The sequence below is a fragment of the Pelodiscus sinensis genome, chromosome 6, assembly GCF_049634645.1.
Source record: "Pelodiscus sinensis isolate JC-2024 chromosome 6, ASM4963464v1, whole genome shotgun sequence".
NCBI lineage: Eukaryota > Metazoa > Chordata > Testudines > Trionychidae > Pelodiscus > Pelodiscus sinensis.
In genome coordinates this window covers 56530730-56551685 of record NC_134716.1, presented here as the reverse complement: position 1 = coordinate 56551685, position 20956 = coordinate 56530730, and the positions used below count along the sequence as shown (strand labels likewise).

The following is a 20956-nucleotide window of genomic DNA, read 5'->3' as shown; positions in this document are numbered from 1 at the left end:
AAACGTCCATGATCTCTGCACTAGTTGGGGAACACGGCCATTTATGGCAGGATAGCTGTCAGCCTGGCCACCAAAGGACACAAGAACCCAGGAGCAGGTTTGCATGAAAATCCCCTCTCCTGCCTCCTTTCCCCAGTCTCACCTGAGTTTCATTCCCACCGCCCAGTTTTGTTAAATAAAGAGAATCTGTGTTCATGAAAATTCATGTACTTTATTTTACATCAGGAAGGGGGGCTAGGGAGAGGTAAGTGGAAGGATGTGAGGGAGGAATGAGGCACAAGCCCCCAGTGGGGCAGACGAGGGAGGCTCTTAGTGCTCCTTTGAGTGGAAGCTCTCCCTCGGGCTCCTGGATACTGACAGCACCCCGACAGACCTCCCAGATGGCAGCCTGCAGAAAGTGCAGCCAGGCTTGCAGCAATGCGTCCATGAGAAACACCAGAGTGCTCAGGAGCAGCTCTGGCTCTGTGTTGCAGGGTGCTGTGGTGTCCCAAGTGATGGCAACCAGAGCATGCAGAGATACAATGCTTTGCTGTCCCTCATTGAGGTAGGCAAGCAAGCAGGGAAACCTGAAAACTGGCTGTCCGGGGGGGTCCCTTTAAAAACAGGCCTCAGATACCATTTGGCTATTTTGAAATAGCGTGTCCACGCTGAGTGGATGCTGAATCACATTTAAGTCCGGCCGAAACCAGGTCCGGCAGGGCATCAGGTCAGGAGTTACCTTGTGTGGCTGCTGCCTGAGGCTATTTTGAAATGCATTTTGTGTGTAGACATGTTATTTTGAAATATCTTATTTCAAAATAACTATTTTGAAATTAGATATTTTGAAATAACGCTTTAGTGTAGACATACCCTCCCTTTGCTCTACCTGGTCCAACAATGTTGCTAGGACTCCATTACTTTCTTCTCTTGTGCGGGTTAAAGGGGATCTCCCTTCCTTGTGATAGACAGTGTGATCTCCAAATATATTCTGCACCTTGTTTAGGAGAAAGCACTCCTTAAGTCCACTTCCAACATTGGTTTATCCGGGAGCAAGGTGAATAATGGTGAATAATGTGGTATTGGATATTATGGGTGATAATAATTATAATAACTCTCTTTCCTCACTCACACAATTGAGCCTGAGGCCGATTTACTCCTCTAGTGGCCTTGTCTACTCTTGAAGGCCTTGCACAACCCTTGACAGATCCTCTGCTTCAACATCTCCGACCAGGTCCTGGTTAATGGCATTTGACTTATACAGAAAGGGCCAATAGATGTCCACAGAACTCTTATCTTCCATTTCTTCCTTCCAGTTGACAAGGAAGCTGGTCTCATGAGAGGGAAAGGGGGAGCACTGCTTCATGGGGCATGGCCTCTCTGCCCCCCCACACATGGGTCTGGACCAGTGTTTCTGAAAGTGCTCTGTGAAACCACTTTGAGAAACACATTAACTGGTCGCCCTGGTTTTGTTTATTTACTGGTGCCACAGCAACGGATCCTCGTAGCTCCTATTGTCTCCGTTTCATCCTTTGCAGCCAAGGGGAGCCGCTGGAAGTGGCTCCCCTTGGCTGAGCCGCCACTTCCCGCTGCTTTGCTTGGCTGCAAAGAGTGAAACGGAGTCAATGGGAGCCACAGGACTCTGTAGCTGCGGCGTCAGTAAATAAACAAATTGGGGCGGCCAGTTAATGTGTTTCTCAAAGTGGTTTTGTAGAGCATTTTCAGAAATACTGGTCAAGACAATAATCCCTCGTTTTTAAGAAGCAGGGATGCAATGAAGTTGCATTGAAAAGCTGGTGCAATTTTTCAGTTTGACCAGAGGGAAACTTATTTCTAATACATGGCAATTTTCTGTCAGCATGAATTCAAGGCTCTATTGGAAACTTTGTATGTGAGGGAAACTGCTCAAAATGGTTAACAAAACTATGCCCTCTGGGCTCAATTAACACACATCAGCTTTCAGGACATCAGTGTTTACAGTCTTATAGGGACCATCAGTGACATGATGGTAAGCTTGACAGCAGGAGCAAAGGCTATTTGTATGGCTCAAAAGATAACATATTTCTGTGCTGTATGTGTGCACCTCATTCTAATGCATTGCCATTTTCATTTGGCAGAGCCTCGTACACAAAGACAAAGGAATCTGTATAACAAAAATAAATTTTTCAAAAGTGCATTGTTGGCCTCCAAATCTACTTCCCCAGTTTTGCTTTGGGGAAAAAAACATTATTTGCATATGCAAATAGAGCTTGTGTTGCTACTCTGTTTGTACAGACAGAATGTGCAGGCTATTTCATTGTTGGTCTTACTGTAATAATCCATGTTCTCCACTTCACTACGTACTCATTGCCTCTGTTCTGAGTGATGTTTTTAGTATGAGGGACAATCCGTCACTCTCATTTCTATTGAAAGGGGAGGGCTTTCCCATTATAGGGATTCTGTCCCTTCAGTTTGCTCACCAGATTTATCACACTCACGAGAGTAAGATGTTTTGCAGGACTAATTCGGAAGAAAGTAAGACTCATAGCAGTGCACAATGAGGTCCAAATAGACAGTTCCAAAATTCCTCAAAAGTAATTAATTCACCTTTTTCATGTCCTAGGACTTGTGGGGTCCATATGACATAAGAATCCTAGACCTTGTGCAGATTTTTGTACTGCATAGCAGGAACAGTGGGAGCAGGTTTGTGGGCAGCCTATGTAGCACTCATATTTATTGAAGTGTATTTTTAGATTTTTGGCAAAATTAACAACAAAAAACCTAGATAATCTCAACTGGGCAAGCACAAGTGATTCAGTGAAAATACTAAGTAACCTGAATTTTCAGTTGAGACTTTGCTTTTCTGAAGTCATTTCAAAATTGTTTAACTTCTAAAATGTATTTCATTTTCATATATCTCTACATCTCCCAGTGTTTTGGCTGGTATATAAGTACTGCAAGATAGGCCATTCTCTTTGTACTCCTGGCTTGACTGGAAACATTATGTATTGGAAATCCAATCAGAGAGTTTACTGTCCAGCTAAACTGTACATACACAAAAGTTTGGATTATTTAGTCAGCTATTTCCTAATTTAGAGAGAGAGAGGACAGAATGATTTAGGAAAAATTAAAATAAATAAACACATGTAAATAATTAAATGCATATAAAGAAATGCACACAGGATATTAACTTTTGTTCTGATGAATCTTGACAGTATTGTTCTACTTATCTCACTGCTTTTGCATGTTCAGAACTGTTTTTAATTCAACACATTGCTTCCAGATTTATTACTGATGCAGTATTTATTAATAATATTTTAAAGCTTCCTTTTTGACTCTTCTACAAAGTTGTGCATTAAATAATATTTCAAATCAGAGCCAGAAAAATGTGAGGTAGCAAGAGCAAAAATATTTCAGACTTTCTTTTACTGTAACTCTGTTTATGCATCTGCTTTTCTCATTTTCTTGTGTATCAGAAAAATAATATTCATTAGATTCCTTTATAGTGAGCAAAATGAAAAAAAATCTAAATAACTGCCAAGAAATGTTGATAGAACATTTTTTGTTCTTAGCCTTCTGTTGTTCACATGTGTTTCATTCATATATCATTGAAAATACTCAATTGCTTGGAAAAATTTCCAGTTGTTCCTTTACTTAAGGGTAGTAATAATCTATAGGAACAAGAGGCCACATTTGAGATTTCTAGTTGTCTTCTGACCTTTGCATAGCACAATTTTCTTTTTATAATCATTCCTTTACTCCAAGGGCGGGGAATCTTACTTGGGTCGGGGCCACTGACTGACAGAAAAATCAGTCAGGGGCCACACACAAGTGAGAAGCAAACCCCCCTCCCCAAAAAATCCCCGTCAGGCGCCCTGACTGAGGAGAAAGACATTCCCCTGGCACACCAGAGCCTTGGGGGCCCAGGCTAGTAGATTTAGTGGCTGGAGCACCATTGCTGGCTCCCAATACTGTCTGTGGGGGGGGGAGCCTCAGTCTCAGGGGCCAGAGCCAGGCAAGCCGGGGTCCGCATCTGGCTCCCGGGTTTGAGGTTCCCCACCCCAGCTTTACTGCTTTGGTACAATGTTGCAAGACCTCATTAATCAGTGTTCTCCTGTGGCTTTTGACATCATTGTTCACAGTATTGTAATGAACTGCCTATCCCTTTTTAATTAACATATCTCTCCTCCCTCTTTTTTCTTTTTATAGTCACCCATCACTACAATATGTGAATGCATCATGGACAGTGTTTGTTTAGCTGGAACAATTACAGGGAGGCAAAAGACAGGGTAAGTCTTTGATAGAAGAATTGGGACTATTATACCTTGACTCATCTTTGATACACTGCTGATTAAAGTATGTAAGATACCTTTGCCTGCAGCAGGTTGTGTACAAACTATTGCTGTGTTTTGGAAGTAAAGCTACAAGGCTACTGCATCTCACATGCTTTAGCTGGATATTAATCAGATTCCCTAATAAGAGACTCTCACACACTGGATTCTGAATGCTGTTTGTTTTAAGGAAGTACATTTGCACTGAGTTGTAAACAGATATGTGCTAAGATGTTTTTGTACCACTTCACAATTTTATTGTGCTGTGCTCCTCCTTTGATTCTTCTGACTTTTTTTCTATTAGTTTTATTATGTGTTTATTCTAGGCACTCCTAAGTAATTTTGAATTAAACATTAACATAATAACCGTTAATTATTAAACGGCATGATATGTGAGAACATGTTGATCTTCTATTACACTAGTATATAATATGATCAGATATTACTGTATCCTCTTTTTTTTTTAAACTTCATTTGTGGTTCTTTATAAGCAATTACAATGTTAATCTTCTGTTAACAATAGAAGTTTGGTATGTGATTTCTGAAGTTCTGACAGTCATTTGAGACTGACTACACATTGAATCTGTCTAGTCCAGCACAATCTGGTCAGGCAACATGCATGGTCTGGCATGATTTTAGATAGCCAGATGTCCACTTATTATGAGTGTGGCCAAGTTTCCTGAGCTTCCATAAAGTATGTTAACAGCCACCAGTCCTGGCTCTCAGTGTTCTGTGCTGTTATTTAGCTCTAATTTACCTCTAAATGTCTTTTGAGAGCCCAATAAGCAGTGGAAGTGTTAATGCTGCCAAGCAATATTGACCTCCCGTCACTGACAAATTCTCTGGTTCAGCACTGGTCAGGTCCTGAAGGTGCCAGACTAGAGAGGTTCAATGTATAGTTCTCATTGAACAATTTATACAAATTTAGCTTTTTAATTTACTTATTGTACCAGATCACAATATCTTCAAATTTGTTAGTTTATTTCATATACATTTCTATTCCGTGAGTTTAACTTACTCAATGGATTGAATGCAAAGAATTTGTTGTAGTTACTAGCTGCTGAATCTTTGAAATGTGAGCTGTCTGGATAGGTGTGACTAGTCAGATAAGTCACATGATGTTTTTTTTAGTCCCTGGTTTTATGAACATAATCTTTATAGAGTTGAAAGAATACTAATACTTGTAGATCTCAAAACACTTTTCAGAACATAGAAGTATAATTATTCCTATTTTATAGATGGGGAATTTGAGGCAAACAGATGATATTATTTGTTCAAGGTCAGCAGTGGAGTCAGGAATAGAATTCAGTTCTTTTGAGCACCTGCTCATTTTGGACTTCAAAAATTTGGAATCTCAGTGAGAGGAAGAAGATAACACTCTTAGGATATTTGATAATATTGTAAGTATTTTTCAGTCTGGGCCACATAAACGTAATTCAAATAAAAATTAGACAAATTATTGGGTAGGTTCCAGTTATCATATGCATATAAAGTAATTATATCTGTGAATGGATCTTAACAAGTGTACAGAGACAGTAGTTTAGCTCATTTATTTATTGGTATCTTGGCTTAGTGTTTTTGATAACCCTCTTCAGTAGTATTAGTGCAAATGTTGGTATACTGCATTTGTGTTGTCAAAATTCAAAAACTAGCTGAAAATGAACAGAAAAATGGCTGGAACATTGCAGAAATAAGCTTGTCATAAAGTTTGAGTGAATACTTGCAGATTTAAGAATGAAGTTGTAGGCTACAAGACAAAGTTAGACATTTGCAAAATAATATAAATGTATTGTTATAAGACAATGATATTAAACATTATGGTTTATACTTTAAAATGGTAATAGATAAAGCAATATAGGATAAACTGTAAAATAGAAGATGAAAATGGAATATAAAATACATTTCTAAATGAAGTCTTTTCAAAACAAAAAATGGAAACATTTCACTTTGATTTATTTTAAAATGATATTTCACAGAAATTGACATGTTCCTGCAGAATTCCATATTTCAACAAATCCGCATTTATAGATGAGAAAAATATTTAAGTGGAAAAGTGTCCAAATTTTCACTTTATTTATATATAATAAATCAACACTTGCACATGATTCACATAATTTGAGTTTCTGAAAGTTTATAGAAATACAAACAGGATTATTTCATTCCTGTTTTTGGGTATGTCTACACTTTGGAGCTATTTTGGCACAATGGAAGTATCCTGAAATAGCTATTCTGTGTCTACTGAACCAGTCTTTTATTTCAAAATATATTTTGAAATAATGGGCAGCTTATTCCAGCATCCTAGAATAGCAAGGGCATTTTCGAATAGCAAGTTATTTCAAAATTTGGTGCTGTGTAGAGATCGCTAAATTACAAAATAAGCTATTTCGAAATACACTTGAAATAAGCTGTGCGGTTTCCTCTGCATAAATTGAGTAGCTTATTTCGAGCTAAAGATGCTGTGTAGGTGCACCCTGAGTGATTTGGTATGCCTCTCACTCCATGATCTTACTTTTTAAAACATGTGATTTAATGATCTTTGAATAGCTCTATTGTTTTACCAGTTACCAACTTAAATGAGCCTTTTTGAACAGAATGCCCACTAGGCATTGGCAGGTTGTTCTAGGTTTCATAGATACTAAATTATTTTCTCATTGGTACTGATGAATATTAACATATTTTACTTGAGTAGTGCTTTGTTATGGTACTCAAATAATTTGATAAACATTGTGGTTTGGTGTACATAGAAATGGACTGGGCTCTGCCTTAGGCCATGCAGTGAGGCTGGTATCCAAATGATTTGATTGTGTGCACATCAGTTTCTCCATTTATAAAATGGGAATAATGATGCATAGAACTTTGCAAAGCACTTTGAGATCTACAGGGGAAAAACTCTATATTGAATATTCAGTATTATTGGGCAGCAGATTAAGAATAGCGCTGTATGTGCCCTAATGGTGCTATTTTCATATCTCCTTTGTTCTTGATGTGTATATTTTAAATTTTCTTTCTTTCTTGCCTTGTATTTTCTCCCATCTCATCTTCCAGCTGATCATTGTTATGGGAAAGTTTCAATATCCTAACAACTTGAATTTATGTGATATGGCTTCTTCATATAGTAATTTATTTTGTATTTGCATGCTTTATTTGTCTGCTTTGTTTATATGTTCTTAGAACCTTTTGATTTTTCTTTGGTGTCTGTAGACAAGTAGCAAATATCTGTCTTTGCTTTGTATGAAGTTTAAATCAATTAATAACAATTCTTGAAATTATTGGGATTTTAGCTTTATAGTAATTTTCCCCACTGGGTATGAGACATAAATTGTCGACATGACCATCATGATTGTGGGTTGTAGGCATTCTTTGATCACGAGTTATACAGATCAAACATATTTTGTTATAAAAAATGTTTCTGTGGGATGAAAAGAGTAGTGGACCTTTTTCTTTTTTTCATTTAAGCTTTCTTTGCTGGGGCTGCTCAGTGGATATATTATTGTTGTGTTCCATATCTTAAAAATATATTTTGGATTTTTCCTTCTAACTTTTTCTGCAATTTTGAGTACAGTCACCTGTAGTAAAGCACAAGAACTGGTGACATACTGAATATGCTTATCAAAAGGTGATTAGTTTTAATCCACTTTTAATCAATCAAAGAGGGTTTTATGGGGATCTGAAAGCTGCTATGGTTCAAGATCTTGTCTTCCATACAAATGTCTAGATAATGTTTGGAACTATACATTTTAATTTAAAAATGTGATATTAAGGTTATGTCAACAGGGCCCCATAGGTTAGAGTACTGGGATGTAACAGTGTAGCATGTTACTGAACATTCAACTTACCTGTGTGGATGCTGTTCACATGAACTAAAAGATACCAAATTCATATTAATGTAGTCCTCTTTCAGACAGACCTACGTCAACGTGATCTAAGTGCTGTTTACTTTGTGCCAGCAGCATCCATATGGGGGAATTACAGCACTGCATGCTAGCATGCACGACAGTTCGCACTTCTGTAGTCTGAAGTAGTTTAGGCTCAGAGTTTAAAGTACATAATGATGTGATCCAGCTAACCTTAAAATTGCCAGTATTTCCAGTTTTGTGTGGGTGACAGTGGATTCTTCTTCAGCTCTCTGCTAATAAAGGCAATCTAAGCAGAGAGAGGTTCAGATCCATGGCCTGGATGGTGCACATGCTCCCCCACCCCCTTCTTGCTTGTCCTCTTGCGCCCGGTTTCCAGCTGAAGAAATGTTGAGAGAAGGAAAAACAGAGAGAGAGAGAGAGAGAGAGTGACAGAGAATACTCATGCACTGAACATAGACTGATATCATGGGAATGGTGTCTTTATTATGAATAAACAAGGGAGATAGTGACCTCCTAGCCCCATCAAATCCACCTTCTAGAATTGTTGAGCCCTACTGGATATTTTCATTCTTTTTCTGCTTTCTATAGTCCTTTCTACATCTCCCATTAAAATAATTGTACCTCCAAATTCATGACAATACCTTATAATACATATGAGGAGACCTTTTTTTGGAGGAACTGGCATAGGAGCCACTTGGCATAGATGTGCTGTAGCATTTCTGAAATATGGGCTCATTTCTTATACAATGAGATGAGCCAATAAAAGGTACCAACATATTTCATCCTCTCATGCTAGCCCTATTAATATTTTATTGCTTTCTACACCCTGGCACTACCTCAACTGTTTGATAATACAATTTATCACCGAGACCCTCTCTCCTTGTACTCTCCATTCTTTCTTAATTTGATTAATCTTTGACACAGAAGATGAATCAAATAAAACCCAACTAAAGAAGGACAGTATACGTTTTATTTTTATATGAATGGTCCACTTTGCCTGCTGCATGGTTTCTTGTTACAGTACTTCTGCATGTCAACAAGCAAGAGTTGACATTGCAGGGAAGTGCCCTTTTATTTCATGTATAGTTATCTGCTTTTCAGATATACACTTGTTTCCAGAGATCAATGAAAATTGAATTTTAAAGCAAGATGTCATATTATACTAAAATAATATTTAAAGTTTGAGAGCTAACTAAATCTGGTCCTGTTGCTGCATTAGGTCTCTATCACATTAGCTCTCCTTTGTCACTATCTGAGAGAAAGATAGGACTAAGCAAAATGTCACAGTGGCCAAGATAGCTATAGGATATATGATGTTTACTATATAATGCTCGAGGACCCAACCAATTTTGGTATTATACATACAAAAGTCAATGTAGTTAAGGCTGCTCTAAGTTGCCTTGTGTTGCTATAACAATGTGATAATAATTTGACCTGGATATTTGAGTATTTAATTGACAAATTAAATTGCTATCTAAAAATGCATCAGAATATGCTTTAGTAACAGTCTTCAAAAAAAAAAAAGTACTCAAACACAAACACTTAAATTCTGAAGTTCTTTGCAGTTCAAATGCTGGGAAACCTTCAACAAGATCATTCAAACAACAAATAATTTAATAAGAAATTGTGCGTAAACATATTTGTTTTTCCCAACTCAGTCATAACCAATTTCAAAGTACATTACAATTTAATATCAAGATTAAGTAACAACCATCGTCAAGAGACTGTAAAGGAAAATACATAAAATGCAGCTGAAGGAGGATATGTCAGTCAATCAGTCCATAGAAATGAACTAAACTAACTGAAATGAGTTAGTTTTTCTCATTTGGGTTGCTTAGGTATTCAGTCCCAGTTCAGATGTAAAAAACTCAAAATTGATCCGCTAAAAGAAATGACGAGCTGAAGTTGTAAATTTGGAACCCAAGTAAGAGAAAATGAAATGGTATGACAAACTGCCGCAGAATTAAAACAAAATCAGAAACTTGCAGCTTTGGCCTTATCAGAACAGAATGCTACTGGAAATACCTCTCTCCTAGAACTACACTGGCTTGCATGTTTTGCTACTGTCCCAGGATACAATCCTTTTGCCAGAAGTAGGCATGAGGATTAATGTGATAATGGAGAGCTTTTTAGAAAAAGCACTTGCCAGACTATGTTTACGGATATACTCAACATCTTAGAAATTCTTCACCTCACAGAAAACTTGGTTCTCTAGAGGGGTACTTGCAGCCAAATAACTTATGTTGCTTACATAAGGGCAGTCTCCTTTCCAAGGTAGACACTTGGCACAGCAGCATGGCTAAACTGGCAGCTAAAGCAGGTAGCATTTTGGAGAAAAGGGACTTGACAAATTTGAAAAGATTCAATCAACCTCTAGTGAATGGAAACTAAGACACTGTTCTCCTTGCCTTGCCTTGCCTTTTTTTTTTTTTTTGGTCTTTACTCCTTTTACTTTTTGAGTATTGGAAGGCTGGGAGGGAAAACTTGCTTCTTTAAAGGGAAGTTTCCCATGTGGTCAGATATATTCCATAATGCCAGAGAGAAGAGAACTTAATTGTAAATTTGAGCTTTCATTTTTAGCACACAATTCCCCAGGTATGCAAGTTCAGTGGTAATACCTGTCCCATAAATTATACAGTATAGATTTATGTCTGTCTTTGGGATAGTATCTGCATCGGTGGATGATTCACTCGGCCATGAACTGATTTCCTGTTACTGATAGCAATGCACTGTTGATCTGGGAAATACTATAAAGGTCAAGTTGTGGATGAGGGGTAGGGCAATTCATCATCTTCACAGAGGGGAAATTTACCAGAGATATTTGAAGGTTAAGTTTCTTAATGCAGTAGATAGAAGTAACTTCTATTTGATACAGGTTCATCACAGATGTTACTATGCAACATTGTGATTATACAAATCCTTAGATTCTCTCAGAAACAAACGAGGGAGGGGACCTTATTTGCCTGGTGGACCTCAGTATTACTCCCTTCTGGAGTAAATCAGTCTGACTCCAGATGGTTTTTCTGTTCATTTGTGTGTTGTTGTCCATATTTACATGATGGACCTCAGAGTGGGCCCAATAAGTCCTCATTAGCAAAAGAAAAGAAACCTCCAAACTCACAGAGAAATACTTTCCCCAGCCGCTTCCTCTGGTATATTACCTTACTATACGGACTCTTAGACTATGTCTACACAGCTTGCCCCTTCCACAAAAGCCTATGCAAATGAGTGCAGATTAGCATATTGCTGCACTCATTTGCATAATTAGCCATTTTTGCGCAAGAGGTTTTTGTGCAAAAAGGTGCTTTATGCTCAAAAATCCCTCTTGCACAAGAGCCATTCTTCCTCATTTTTTCAGGAAGAACGGTTTTTGTGCAAAAACCTCTTATGCAAAAACGGCTCCTAATTAATTATGCAAATGAAGCACAGCAATATGCTAATCTGCACTTCATTTCCATAGGCTTTTGCAGAAGTGGGAAGCTGTGTAGATGTAGCCTCAGTTGCTAGAATTTCTCCAAATAGCTGTTATCTTAGCTTTTTCCCCTATAGGGAGAGCCTTACACCCATAGGAAGCCTTTTTTTTCCTGTGGCTGCCCCAAAGCAACCTCTCTTTTTCATCTCTTGCCTTCCCTCTCTCACCAGAATAGGGGTTTTTAAGGTCGCTAGCAGCTTTTAACTGCCATCATGTGTGTCGTTAGCCTGAGATATGTTTTTCAGCGCATTCGGAAAAGAGCCTTCACCATTCTAGGGCGGATATACCTCTATCTTCTACCACTCTTTTATAGAATCGTAGAATATTAGGACTGGAAGGGACCTCAAGAGGTCATCGAGTCCAGCCCCCCACCCTCAAGGCAGGACCAAGCTCCGTCTACACCATCCCTGACAGATGTCTATCTAACCTGTTCTTAAATATCTCCAGAGAGGGAGATTCCACCACCTCCCTTGGCAATTTATTCCAATATTTGACCACCCTGACAGTTAGGAATTTTTTCCTAATGTCCAATCTAAACCTCCCCTGCTGCACTTTAAGCCCATTACTCCTTGTCCTGTCCTCAGAAACCAAGAGGAACAAATTTTCGCCTTCCTCCTTGTGACATCCTTTTAGATATTTGAAAACTGCTATCATGTCCCCCCTTAATCTTCTTTTTTCCAAACTAAACAAGCCCAGTTCATGAAGCCTGGCTTCATAGGTCATGTTCTCTAGACCTTTAATCATTCTTGTTGCTCTTCTCTGTACCCTTCCCAATTTCTCCACATCTTTCTTGAAACGTGGTGCCCAGAACTGGACACAGTACTCCAGGTGAGGCCTAACTACTGCAGAGTAGAGCGGCAGAATGACTTCACGAGTTTTGCTTACAACACACCTGTTGATACAACCTAGAATCATATTTGCTTTTTTTGCAACAGCATCACACTGTTGACTCATATTCAACTTGTGGTCCACTATGACCCCTAGATCCCTTTCCGCCATGCTCCTTCCTAGACAGTCGCTTCCCATCTTGTATGTATGGAACTGATTGTTCCTTCCTAAGTGGAGCACTTTGCATTTCTCTTTATTAAACCTCATCCTGTTTACCTCTGACCATTTCTCTAACTTGCTAAGGTCATTTTGAATTATGTCCCTATCCTCCAAAGAAGTTGCAACCCTATCCAGTTTGGTATCATCTGCAAACTTAATAAGCGTACTCTCTATCCCAATATCTACATCATTGATGAAGATATTGAACAGTACAGGTCCCAAAACAGACCCTTGAGGAACTCCACTTGTTATCCCTTTCCAGCAGGATTTAGAACCGTTAACAACAACTCTCTGACTACGGTTATCCAGCCAAGTATGCACCCACCTTATCGTGGCCCTATCTAAGTTATATTTGCCTAGTTTATCAATAAGAATATCATGCGAGACTGTATCAAATGCCTTACTAAAGTCTAGGTATGTGACATCCACCACTTCTCCCTTATCCACAAGGCTTGTTATCCTATCAAAGAAAGCTATCAGATTAGTTTGGCATGACTTGTTCTTCACAAACCCATGCTGGCTGTTCCCTATCACTTTATTACCTTCCAAGTGTTTGCATATGATTTCCTTAATTACCTGCTCCATTATCTTCCCTGGGACAGACGTTAAACTGACCGGTCTGTAGTTTCCTGGGTTGTTCTTATTCCCCTTTTTATAGATGAGCACAATATTTGCCCTTTTCCAGTCTTCTGGAATCTCCCCTGTGTGCCATGATTTTTCAAAGATCATAGCTAAAGGCTCAGATACCTCCTCTATCAGCTCCTTGAGTATCCTGGGATGCATTTCATCAGGACCTGGTGACTTGCTGACATCTAACTTTCCTAAGTGATTTTTAACTTGTTCTTTGTGTATCCTATCTTCTAAACTTACCCTCTCTCTGCTTGTATTCACTACGTTAGGCACACCTCCAGACTTCTTGGTGAAGACTGAAACAAAGAAGTCATTGATCATCTCTGCCATGTCCAAGTTTCCTGTTACTGCTTCTCCCTCCTCACTAAGCAGTGGGCCTACCCTGTCCTTGGTCTTCCTCTTGCTTTTAATGTATTTATAAAAGGTCTTCTTGTTTCCCTTTATGCCTGTAGCTAGTTTGTTCCCATTTTGTGCCTTTGCCTTTCTAATCTTGCCCCTGCATTCCCGTGTTGCTTGCCTATATTCATCCTTTGTTATTTGTCCTAGTTTCCATTTTTTATATGACTCCTTTTTTATTTTGAGTAAGAACTGACTTTATCACAGTAAGTTGGCTCTTTCCCATGTGAAGGCTGGATATTCTTGACTTTCTGGATTATTTTAATACGTATCTAGTTAGTTGGGTTTCTAAGTTGCAATTTCCACGCTCCACTCTTGTGCTTAGCCATACTATTAAACTTGAATGGTGTGACATTCCTCTTCATGGAGCCCTGAAGTCCAAAACATCCTGCGTATAGCTCAATTAAGCATATTGCAATTACACTATAGATGAATGTAATCTGGATTTTAATTCTTACTAAAAGTTTGAGGCCAAATTCTTCCTCCATTATACAAGCTGGAATCTAGAGGAAACTCTTCTAGAATATCTTAGAATTTAAAGCAGTGGGCAGATATTGGCTCAAAAAAAATTAAAATACACTTTTAAATTGGAGTTCTTTCTTCTTGGCAGACAGACACAAACATGCAGGATGTCATTTTGTCAAGAATTCTGTGGCATCATAATCATTAGCCGGGATGGCAGTTAGCCTGTTTCTGGCAAAATGAATGATTATTTTTATACCAGTTTCTCAAGTGATTTTAAGCTCTAGTTCATTTCAGTAAGATAATCATGTATTGTGCTTTTTTGTTTTGTGTTTGAAAGTAGGACATAGGAAAATATTGACTCTTACAAATTTATAAGCTAGTCACTTTCCAAGAACACCATGCTGAAAGGCCTGTACCTTTGATACAATTATAGTTAACGTTGATTTTTTTAGACTTCTACTTTAGTGTGCTTTTTTTTTCCTTGCTGAAAAATGGATCTGCAGTGCCTAGTACACTTAGTTATAGAAAAATGGTGAGTATCAACAGCTGTTGCCTGAAAGCTGTGAAAGGCAGATAGTTTGTCTGGAGTTGAGCATGAAATGAGTTCACATGAAGTTGAGGCCTCAAGGGGCTCAGGATAATTGTTCATCAAAATATAGTGACAGTTGAGCTGGCTTTAACAGTAGAAACCCACACTGAATGGGCATCAACCGAACCAGTTTTGTCAGTCATTACTGAAGCGAGCTGACCAACAACTACCTCCTGGGTTTGAAGTGTTATGGCTAATTTACTGCAATGAAAAGCAGGTCCTGATCTTGCTACTTTTAACTGATGGAGACAATTTAGAACCACTTAGAGGATTAACTATATTCAGAGTTAAATTAACCAAGGTGATTTTTCTCCTCTTTAAAAACATTTTGGCTCTACTGTTATTTTTTTCTTGCTCCAACTGTATTATAATGTAAACAGAAACACTTATGGACTAGTCTCTAACGCACATAATTAGTGTAAACCAGGAGTTATCAATGGGTGTACAGTGGTGTAAAACCAATCTATGTGAGAGAAAATCAGGCCCATGGCCTTCCTGAGTTTAGAAACAAATCTTATTTAAAAAAAATAAAAAAATTAGAACCAGTGATGTTGTATGCTGCAAAGACAGTTTGAGAGGTCAGGTTCTTGTCATAAACATGACAAATGAGTCTGATATAATGGACACTAGTAATTAAAGATGACAAATAGGTTACCTTTTCAAATGCTGTAATCTTTATGTCTTTCATGCCAGTAATTATTTTTTAAAAATTTCAGTAGTGATAAAGGAAGTGATCATTAATTCTTAGTATAATATAACTGAACTGACTTTGTACCTAAGAACTTTCAAAAACTCCTTTTAATTAGTACAAAATATCTAGGGATATTTACATATGATTAGAATTATTAATATATACAGTGTAATGCTTCATACCAAAAAGTACCTCTGGGAATCTGAAGCAATCTATTCACCAACACCCATCTAAAATGAATGGTAAAAACTACCAGAAGTGAAACAAAGCACAGCAGAAAAATTTAATGGAGCAAAATATGTGGACAGAGAAACAGGTAGATCCACTGAACATGAGAACAAATTTTTAAATGGGAAATGGAAATTCTTTTAATTCACGAGGCCTTGATAAATTGAAATGTCAAACAGTTGAGTAATTTGACCCCCTTTGAGAAAAAGGATCTTGCTAACTGTCTTTTACACAGCCGTGGATACCCACATAGCCCCACACTATGTCAACATCTTTATGGCTGTCGTTGAACAACATTTCCTCAGCTCTCGCCCGCTAGCATCCTTACTCTATTTAAGTTACATTGATGACATCTTCATCATATGGCCACATGGGAAGGAGACCCTTGAAGAATTCCATGGGCGTTTCAACAATTCCACCCCACGATCAACCTTAGTCTGGACCAATCTACCCAAGAGATCCATTTCCTTGACACTACAATACATTTAAATAGCCACATTTCCATCACTTCATACTGGAAACTTACTGACCATTACACTTACCTACACGCCTCTAGTTTCCATCCAAGAAACATTTGCCAATCAATTGTTTACAGCCAGGCCCTAAGATACAACTAGATTTGCTCCAATTCCACAGAGAGAGACAAAAATCTACAGGACCTCTATCTGGCATTCTTAAAACTTAAATACCCACCCAGAGAAGTGAAAAAACAGATTGACAGAGCCAAATGAGTACCCAGGCATCAGCTTCTTCAAAATAGGCCCCAACCCCTTCGCCGCCCCAAAAAACCAAACAAAAACCAGAGCACCACCACCGACAGCCCCAACTTAAACTCTTTCAGTGCATCATGAACAAGACGTTGGGGGACAGGCCAGTTCTCGCCCACAGACAACTCTCTAATCTGAAACAAATTCTTTCCAGCAACCATGCAGCACACCTCCATCATACTCATCCAGAAACCTGCCCCTGAAATCAACTCTGGTGCCAACTCTGTCCACACATCTATACAAATGACATCAAAGGACCTAACCACATAAGCCACCACAACAGAAGCTCATACAACTGCACAGCCACCAAAGTGACCTGTGCCAGCAATGCCCCTCTGCCATGTAGATTGGCCAAACTGGATAGTCTCTACAACCAAGGATTAATGGACATAAATCAGATATTCAAAATGGTAACACGCAGAAACCTGTTGGAAAACATTTGGGCACTCGTTAATGGATTTAAAAGTGACTATACTCTTACAAAGCAATTTCAAAAACTGGCTGCAGAGAGAAACTGCCAGCATATGCAAATTTGACACATTTCACCAAGGTTTGAACAAAGACATGGACTGGATGCCCCCCCCCTTTCCTTCCTCTTTTCCCCGATTTTTCTGCTTTTTATTGGTACCTCTGGATCCCTCGCTCCATTTATCTGAAGAAGTAGGTTGTGCCCATAAAAGCTCATGATACCATCTACATTTTTTGTTCATTTCTAAGGTGCTGCAGGACCATCCATTTTTTTTAAAGTTTTGTCTTTTACAGTAGTTTCCCGCTGAAAAATTCCCATTAACTACAAGGGAGGTACTCTAATTTTGCTACCATGTAAATAAGATGAGAATCAGGCCAGTAGTCCAGCATCAACTGAAATGTCAGGCCCCTTTGAGTCACTGGGCTCAGGGCAGTTGCCCCCTTTCCCTCTGTCTAGGTACCTAACTCAGGTTTTCTGGATCCCATTGTTGTTCCACTGATTCTGTAGGTATCTAAATTTAGGTGACTCAATGCTGATCATTGCAATATGCAAGTCCCTTTGTAGATCCAGGCCTGGCTTTCTCAGTTCATTTGGTAGGAGCAAACTGGCTCTCATATTCAAACCTTTGGGATGTGTATGTTTACATTAGCGACGAGGAGTCCTGTGGCACCTTATAGACTAACTGAAGTGTTTACATTGGCACATGATGAAATGTGCGTTCCTATTTCTTTAAAGAAAACTGCTTAATTAACACAGTGAAGGCAACTTTTATAGTTAAATGACAGGCTATAATTTTTTGTGTAGCTTGGCATGCAACAAAACTCAGCTGTTCCACATTTTGGTTATTTGTCTCACGTTTTGATTGCTTGTGACACCACACTGGCAGATTTGAAGATAGAACAACATAGCAGAATCCCCATTGTGCTATATACTGTACAGACCATGGAAACATAGCTTGTGTTGTGTCAGTTTTATGACTTCATGGAAGATATCAATTTCTAGGGCTGTCAAAACCATCACATTTACATAGTGTTGTACTTCACCAATATAATTGTGTAAAATAAGTCATACACATGTTTATACAAAGAAGGGAAGAGATAAGCCACCATGCTGGATGATCTGAGCAGATATTAATTCCTAGACTATGAATGTGAATTAGATTCTTGAATCCCCAGTGAAATATTGACCTTTTCGCCACAGTTGCCTAGCGGTTAGGGTCCAGTGTAGTACTTGAACCCTAATCTCTAGGAATCTTTCATCTTTACATGGACAAAGTTTTCTATGCATATGCTCCAACTTCATTGTTTTTAAGAAGACTGGTTCTGTCTAATGTTGGTAACAACACTGTGATTAGCTTGGCCTAGGCAAGTTTTGCCCTTACCTCATCACACTCTCCTTTCGCCCACAGTGAAACCAGAAAGGACACTGTCTCAGCGACTTAACTACCTGCATTCTACTACAAAGACCTTTTACATCTGCACTTGAAAGGGAATCCTCTGAACTGTCATTCTTGCTAAAATTTGACACTCTCCGGGGGGATTGAACAAAGACTCCAACTACCTTACCCATTACAAAGATAGCTTCCCCAATTATCACCTCTAATACCATTAGCTCACAAACATTTTCCTTTCCACACCTCTAATATCAGTAACTCACAGACACTTACCTTCCTTCCCTCCCCGACCACATCCCCCCTCTGTTCTGAAATGTGATTTGTCCTTTTCATATGTGTTCATTTTTTTAAATTGTATCCTTTGGTATATATGGTTGTGACTGTTTTCTTCCACTATTTGATCTGAGGAAGTGGGTCTGGCCCACGAAAGCTCATCATCTAATAAACCATCTTGTTAGTCTTTAAAGTGCTACATAGTCCTGCATTTTGCTTCAGCTACACCAGACTAACACAGCTACATTTCTATTACTATTCCATGTATGTCTCACAATCCTGGCACAACCAAACCTTAACCTTTCTTTAAGTTACAATAAGAGGAAGCTGCATACCAAATGTGGTGGCCCGAGCACTTACTGTTTAGAAGTTGTTCTTGAACAAATGGATTCACAAACAGACAGATGGACACTCTCTCTCAAATATATAACAGATTGCATGAAACTATGGAATCCAGTCCAGGTCAAAAGTTTTGCTGGCATCCATACGGATCAATTCCACAAAAATTTTTGCAGATATAAAAATTTGCAAACAGTCTTGCATTCTTGGGAAAGCTCAATTTACTGGCATAGGACAAATTTTGAGTTTTTCAGTGCTTATTTCACACGACTCTAGTGTTTGGTAATTGTAGGAGTAAAGAGAGAATACCTCCAGGGGCAGAGGGAATCGTATTCATTATAAAAGTTTCCTTAAGTCTCACTCAAAGAGTATTTTGACATGTCACTTTTTGATGATATTCTAGGTCTTCACTTGTGCTTTTTTAAAACTCAGTGGTGTGTCTGTTGAAGCCATGTGCCCTCAATACTCTATTGTTAGAGTTTGGAATGACAGGCTGTCACTTAGAGCTTAGTGGGTTTGAGGAACACAATGCAGTTGAACAAAGGAAGCTGTCATTTCCTTTGAACTTTAAATACACTGTCATCTCCAAATGATCTAAAACTTTTCTGGCAATGATCCTAAAGCGAATAATTTTTTAATTTTATTTACTATGCAGAAATGTTGGCTGTACTTCAGACACCAACCTAATATCTAGCTTGTATGTAGAGCTTTTCATCCATATATCTCAGAACACTTTACAATGGGATGTTAATATCCTTATCCCCATTTTATAAAACCATTAATAATAATAATAATAATAATAATAAATAATAAAATAGGGTTGAGTGAATAATTTGAATTTCATTACACTAGTTATATTGTTAGAGAGGTACAGAAAAGTTTCAACAAACTTTGGATAAGTATTCAGATTTATGATGCTTATTGAAATATAAATATAAGCTTGAAACTTTTAGAGGTTGTCCATCACTTGTTAGAGTAAGTTTTCTGTTTGTTTTGAAATTTATAGGTATATAAAAAGTCCAGGCCGGAAATCACCAGTCAAGCAGTGAGATATAAGAACTAAGAAAAGTGAAATGAGAGCCCAGCTGTGATATCGTGAACTTTTTATATACCCATAAGCGTATGGCTATGTTCTGTTCTAGGAGAGTCAAGGAAAATGGAATTCTCAGGCTGGAAGGCTCCACGTGATTCTGCAAACGTCTGGAACATTCCTGGAGGTTAGAGAAAAATGAATCCATATACAAAATTCCTACCTGAAACGTACTTCATGCTTTTATAGTCCTCTATCAAATCTCCCCATTAGTTGTCTCTCTTGTAAACTGAACAGTCTCAGCTTTCTCTCTCTCTCTCTTTATATGGAAACTATTCTATACCCTCATCATTTTCATTGCCATTATCTACCGTATTTTCCGGCGTATAGGGCGACTGGGTGTATAAGACGACCCCCTATCTTTTTAATTAAAAGATAGGGTTTCATCTTATACCCCAGCGCCCCTCCGCCTCCTTTGCTCCCGGTGTCCCTGGTCTGCTGGAGATGGTCCCCAGCAGACCAGAGGCACCGGGAGCAAAGCCGCCAGGAGCGCCTGGGCTGCCCCCGCCGGAGCCCCTCCGCGGCTTTGAAAGCCTCGGGGGAAGCCGGCGGCGGGGCATCCCAGGCGCGCCTGGGCTGCGCCCCCGCCGGAGCCCCTCCGCGGCTTTGAAAGCCTCGGGGGAAGCCGGCGGGGGGGCATCCCAGGCGCGCCTGGGCTGCCCCCCCGCCGGAGCCCCTCCGCGCCGCCGCGGAGGGGCTCCGGCGGGGGGGCAGCCCATGCGCGCCTGGGATGCCCCCCCGCCGGCTTCCCCCGAGGCTTTCAAAGTCGCGGAGGGGCTCCGCCGGGGGCGCAGCCCAGGCGCGCCTGGGATGCCCCGCCGCCGGCTTCCCCCGAGGCTTTCAAAGCCGCGGAGGGGCTCCGGCGGGGGGGCAGCCCATGCGCGCCTGGGATGCCCCGCCGCCGGCTTCCCCCGAGGCTTTCAAAGCCGCGGAGGGGCTCCGGCGGGGGCGCAGCCCAGGCGCG

At 39.5% G+C, this 20956-nt stretch overlaps 1 long non-coding RNA gene across 1 annotated transcript in view; it reads left to right on the top strand.

The window, feature by feature from the left end:
* Positions 1-20956, top strand: part of LOC142829875 (uncharacterized) — a 183331-nt gene that overhangs the window by 52764 nt on the left and 109611 nt on the right. The window contains exons 3-4 of the long non-coding RNA XR_012904755.1: positions 4165-4244; positions 19909-20119. This is a non-coding gene — a long non-coding RNA (uncharacterized LOC142829875). The remainder of the gene's footprint in view (positions 1-4164; positions 4245-19908; positions 20120-20956) is intronic.